The 5,933-nt window shown below is 44.2% G+C and overlaps 1 non-coding gene across 1 annotated transcript; it reads right to left on the bottom strand.

The window, feature by feature from the left end:
* Nucleotides 1–5,274: 5,274 nt before the first annotated feature.
* Trnat-cgu (transfer RNA threonine (anticodon CGU)) lies at nt 5,275–5,349 on the bottom strand. Its single transcript has one exon. It is a non-coding gene; the product is annotated as a tRNA-Thr (tRNA).
* Nucleotides 5,350–5,933: the final 584 nt, after the last annotated feature.

Raw genomic sequence — 5,933 nt, 5'->3', positions numbered from 1 at the left:
CCTTTCCTTTCGCGGGCAAGTGAGTGCTAGTTCTGCAAGGTTCGCAGGAGAGCTTCTATGAAGTTTGGAAGGTAGGAGACGGTATTGGCGGAATTAAAGCTGCGAGGCCGGGGCGTGAGTCGTGCTTGGGTAGCTCAGTCGGTAGAGTACTTGCCCGCGAAAGGCAAAGGTCCCGAGTTCGAGTCTTTGCCGGCACGGTAGCTCAGCGTGTTCGGTCAGAGGGTTAACAGCCCTCTGTAATAAAAAAACTGAGTTAATGGATCTACGACGAACTGAAACGGGTGTCTTGCGACGTCCGCCCCGAGCAGATACAACGAACGAATACGAACACAATTGAGATAAAAGAAAGAGTCTCGATCCGGCACACTGTTTTAATCTGCCAGGAAGTTTCATATCAGCGCAAACTCCGCTGTAGAGTGAAAATATCATTTTAGAAATCTATATATCTTCACGAGTATAGCTAGTAAAACACATAGGGGATTTTAGAAGTATTGATTTTTGTGCAATTGTCGAGTGTTTGAATAAAGTCGTTCAATTTTCACCAGAAAAGGACAGTCATTTGTTGATAAATACCGTTTAAATTAAATAATCGCAAATCCCCTTCGGGGTTCACTTTGAACTGTTATTTCAAGGTTGTGGTTAAATTTTCAAATAAAAAGATTGAAACTTGTTGGAGTTATGCTGCGGGCCGTTTTGAAAAAAAAAAAAAATACTCAGAGAGAAACTCGTTTAAAGTTTTGAAATGTGTTGTAGATGTGAAAAAATGAAAAAATTCTACTTTCAAATACTCTTACCATTAGCCAGCTACCCCAGAATTGGCCTATCGTACTGTTGCCGATGCGATCAAAATCATAAGCTAATGGATATCATACAACGATTCAAATTTCGGCCGTGGCGATCCCAGGAACGCACAAAACTTTACAGCTCCGTTTAGACCTAGTCTAAGCAGGCGCATTGTTAGGACGATTCGATGCATTGAGTTACTACTTGGTATACCAACATCTGGGCAGTTTGGACAAGCAATAATTATTGTGAAGTCTAAGCCTCGAGGACTTTGTTCTTGCAACATGGTGTGTGGTGGTGTCTGCACTACGCGTTTTGTTTTTCACGGATTGAGAAATAACGGAAAATACAGCAAAAAAAAAACAAAAAACAAAAAAACAGTCCGCAGTTGACATCAAAATGCTATTTCTTAGCAGAGGTACTGACTCCTTTTGAATTGCTCTCAGCCTCATATCTATTATTTGAACGCTTTGATGCCATACTGTTTTGACGCCGCGTTGGATACGATGTTTTCGTACCTTTTTTGCTTAAATACACTTTCTTACCACTCATTCTTCTTTGAGAGACAAAACTGTATAAGGTCACAAACTATCAAAAGTCATTACCGCAGCCAAAATTCAATATTCGAAGCGAAAGAATTGTCTTTTTCGTACACGTACTGACGCTTGCTGACGCCAAGCTGACGTATTATTGTTTTGACATGCTTCAGCAATACCCAGATATTACAGGGGGTATCGAGCTGGCGATGGTAGGCTATGTCGGGTCATCCGACGCTCTAGATCAAGAGCTCGAAATTCCATAGAACAATTTTTTTTTCTTCAGAGATCAGACTTTTTGCCTCAAGTTTTAGAAGGTTGAAAGCATCTTTTAAGCCAATAAAACAAAATGATTTTTTTAAAACCCTGCAGTGATGTTAATCGTTATGGTTCCTCTGAAAGGGCACGGCCGATTTCCTTCCCCATCCAAGCTTATTCTCCATCACTAATGGACTCGATGTCGACGGGACGTTAAGGCCTAATCTCCCATTCTTCTTTTTTACCCGCTCGGTCCGGCCTCAACCAAACCTGAAGGGAAAGAGAGACTGTCTGTTGTTCCTCTCCTGTACCTCCTCATTTAGCGCGCCAATTTCTCAACGGTCACCGCAAGACATGTGTCCGCTGGCAACCCAGCCTGCCCGTCAGAAGAAAAGCCGTGTGATGCATCTGGTCAGTGATCTCTTTCTCCTTATTCTGAAACCAAAGATCTCGTGTGCCCGTAAGTCCATTGCAGAGTGGGGATTTTGAAATCTGCTCACTCATTGCTGCAAGTATTGCTACTTCAAATTAACAGAAAGGGGGTGTTATGAAAGTTCTGTATACCAGCAGATATCAGTTATATCTATGGAAATATGAAACGAATCAGATAAGATCTGGCGGACGTTTTCAGTGCGCCAGTGTAGTGGTGCCATTTTTCAGCAAGACAATGTTCGTCCACACAAGGCACGTGTCCGCATGATAGTGAAGTCCTCCCGCGGCCGAGAAGATCACCAGAATCTGTCCTCTCCATAACATGTGTGGGACCAGCTCTGTACCACTGCTATTATGCAGGATGTCAAGGCCCAGTTACACAACAGTTTGTGGACTCCATCGATCTCGCGGAGAACACAAATAGAGAAAATGAACCACCACAGACGTATCATCTAAGAAATTTATTTCAAACGACATCTTCAGGTCCACTATAAATCAAAAGAGTACTTTCATTCCTTGGTCCATGTATTGTAGGACGCACGTAATACTGTGGTACTGCAGTGCCTGCATTGTTCAGGATTACGGTGCAATGTTGCTTCAGACGTTCATGCGATGTTCCTGCATCGTAATTCTAAACAAGTCGGGCACTGTTCAAAAAATGGTTCAAATGGCTCTAAGGACTATGGGACTTAACATCTGATGTCATCAGTCCCCTAGACTTAGAACTACTTAAACCTAACTAACCTAAGGACAACACACGCATCCATGCCCGAGGCAGGATTCGAACGTGCGACCTAGCAGCAGCGTGGTTCCGGACTGAAACGCCTAGAACCGATCGGCCACCGCGGCCGGCACGGGCACTGTAACATCGTATTTATTCATAGACACCTGACAAGCGTCTTTCAATTAAAATATCTCCCCTGTATGGGTATATTCAGAATCCAAAATTTTTGATAAAAGTTTTGGGAAATAGCGATCTTTTAAGCTAAGTAAAATGAGTGAAAATACAGTCTAGATCGCGATGGTTATTTTACTAAAATGACCGGTTTCGGCCTAGTCTTAGGCCATCTTCAGAATAGCACTGAGGTCGACTGGCTGTTCTAGATATCGTCAACTTCAGATGGTGTTGCTTATCTGAAGATGGCCTAAGACTAGGCCGAAACTGGTCATTTTAATAAAATAACCATCGTGATCTAGACTATTTTTTCACTGATTTTATACACACATAATCAGTGTACGAGTATGGAAGTTTGAGTCTAGCACTGCAGCGTGCTCGGTACCCTAACGGTAAGGCGACTGCTCGCGATAAATGGGTTCGCGTACCACGGCTATGAGTTGTCATCTTGGGCATTAGTAAATCGCTTCAGTTGTATTTAGTCCTTTATTACTGGATCACTACCGGTTTCGTGCCACTAAATGCCATGTCTTCAGGCGAACAACTGTATGAGAATTAATCCGGAAGGAATAACAACCCTGAGACATACATTGGTACGGTAAATTATTTTAAGATTAAAAAAAAACAATCTAAAACTATTAAAAACTGTTACATGAGAATAGTAAAATGTTAGTACTCCCACAACTGAAACATTAGAGCTGAAAAGCTCGGAACTTTGTATCCAACATTCGTTCTCCGTCAGAACAAAACACCGCTAAATGGCAGTATGTCATAGAATAAAACAGCCGAATTGCAATATAGTGAATAGTTTCTACACAAATCATACTATAGTGATCCACCAGTAAGGTGAAAATAAATGAAAAACTATAAGACCTAATTTTGGGCCAGAATGAAAAACCAAGAAGTGGTTACCACAAAATGGAGGCATGATCTGCCTGGACCAAACTCGTCAAGTAAATTGCTATTGACGGAAAAGCATAACCTGATAGCCGCACTTACCGTTTCTTCAGTCTATACGCAGCCACGAAGTGGGAACAACGCCGCGTGTTTCGTTCTGACGGTTGACGAATGTTGGGTACAAAGTCCTGAGCTTTTCAGCTCTAATCTTTTAGTTATGTAAGTAGTAAATTTTGACATTCTCATATAAAAGTTTTTGTAAATCTTAAAATAATTTGCCATACTAGTGTATGTCTCAGGTTGTTTTCCCTTCTGGATTTGTTGTTATACAGATTTTCACTTGAAAATGTGGATTTTAGTGGCAGGAAACCGGTAGTGATAATATAGGACTAAATACAGCTGAAGCGGTTTGCTGTGTAATACCCCAGATGAGATGTGAGTCAGTTTGCCTCAGGATAGGATGCAACGACTTTTTATGACACTCTACCCAACCTGGTCAGTGCATGCTTCCAGGCCAGAGTGGCTGCAACGCCATAGTCATAAATGGGCTCATACCGTCAAGTTCTCTGTAAGTTTGAGTATTTATTTTAATCAGTAACATCACAGACTCTCTCAGTCCGTGAAATCTAACTTTGTTTCCTCCTCCTCTTCCGGATGCCTCACTTTTTTTGGTCAGGCAGCGTAGGTTATGATGTACAAAGAGCCTTCCATCTGAAGCAGTGGAATAGATATAGAACGAGTAACTGAAGTTCGCCATCGACTGACGAAGAAAGCAGAGAGATCAGCTGTCTAGGATAGGAGTAAGAAGGAGAGATAGGATGAGAAATGAAAGGGTAACGGAACTAGGGAAATAGTGAAAGAGAATAAGAGGAATCCTCGTAGAACAGGACAGGAACATCAAGGTTAAGATGGTGCAGGCACATAAAGAGAATGCAAAACAAGAGGGTTCCCAGCAGATACACTAAATGGAGATGCGAAGGAGGGAGACCAAGGGATAGATGGCTATAAGGTACAGAGGACTGTGTTCAAAAGGAGGCGAAGACTGGACCTGAGTGATTGCGGGAAGGTGGTGGGAAAACAGGACCAGATGGCGAGGCTTATGTCCCGAACAGACCCGGCCCTGGGCTGGAGATGACGAGGCGGCAGCGGGAGGAGTTCCAGACGCCGCCGCCTCCCAGGACTGCCGGAGCCGCGTCCGCCTCATTACGGCGAGCCGCCGGGCCGTTATCCACAGCTGGGTCAACGTACAGTACCGCAGCTGTGTTTATCCGGCTCTCGGCGTCTCCCCCTCCCATCACTCACTCCGCGTTGTTCTCGTATAAACTGCTAGTATTTTCCGCACCGTAGAGCCGAGACAGTCGAAATGAGTCTTTCTGACAAGCGGAAGGCCAAACGATTGGGCTCATAGAATGAGATTTTCACTATGCAGTGGAGTGTGCGCTGATGTGAAACTTCCTGGTAGATTAAAACTGTGTGCCGGACCGAGACTCGAACTCGGGACCTTTGCCTTACGCGGGCAAGTGCTCTACCAACTGAGCTACCCAAGCACGACTCACGTCCCGTCCTCACAGCTTTACTTCTGCCAGTACCTCGTCTCCTACCTTCCAAACTTTACAGAAGCTCTCCTGCGAACCTTGCAGAACTAGCACCCCTGAAAGAAAGGATATTGCAGAGACATGGCTTTGCCACAGCCTGGGGGATGTTTCCAGAATGAGATTTCCACTCTGCAGCGGAGTGTGCTTTGATATGAAACTTTGCGAAAGGCAAAGGTTCCGAGTTCGAGTCTCGGTCCGGCACACAGTTTTAATCTGCCAGGAAGTTTCATATCAGGGCACACTCCGCTGCAGAATGAAAATCTCATTCTGGAAACATCCCCCAGGCTGTGGCAAAGCCATGTCTCTGCAATATCCTTTCTTTCAGGTGTGCTAGTTCTGAGAGGTTTGCAGGAGAGCTTCTGTAAAGTTTGGAAGGTAGGAGACGAGGTACTGGCAGAAGTAAAGCTGTGAGGACGGGGCGTGAGTCGTGCTTGGGTAGCTCAATTGGTAGAGCACTTGCCCGCAAAACGCAAAGGTCCCGAGTTCGAGTCTCGGTCCGCCTGGGCTCGTATTTGGCAGAATTAAAGATATTTTGGC

This window comes from Schistocerca serialis, chromosome 2, assembly GCF_023864345.2.
Source record: "Schistocerca serialis cubense isolate TAMUIC-IGC-003099 chromosome 2, iqSchSeri2.2, whole genome shotgun sequence".
Lineage (NCBI taxonomy): Eukaryota > Metazoa > Arthropoda > Insecta > Orthoptera > Acrididae > Schistocerca > Schistocerca serialis.
The sequence above is the reverse complement of the archived record's forward strand: the minus strand, read 5'-3'. Positions and strand labels throughout refer to the sequence as shown.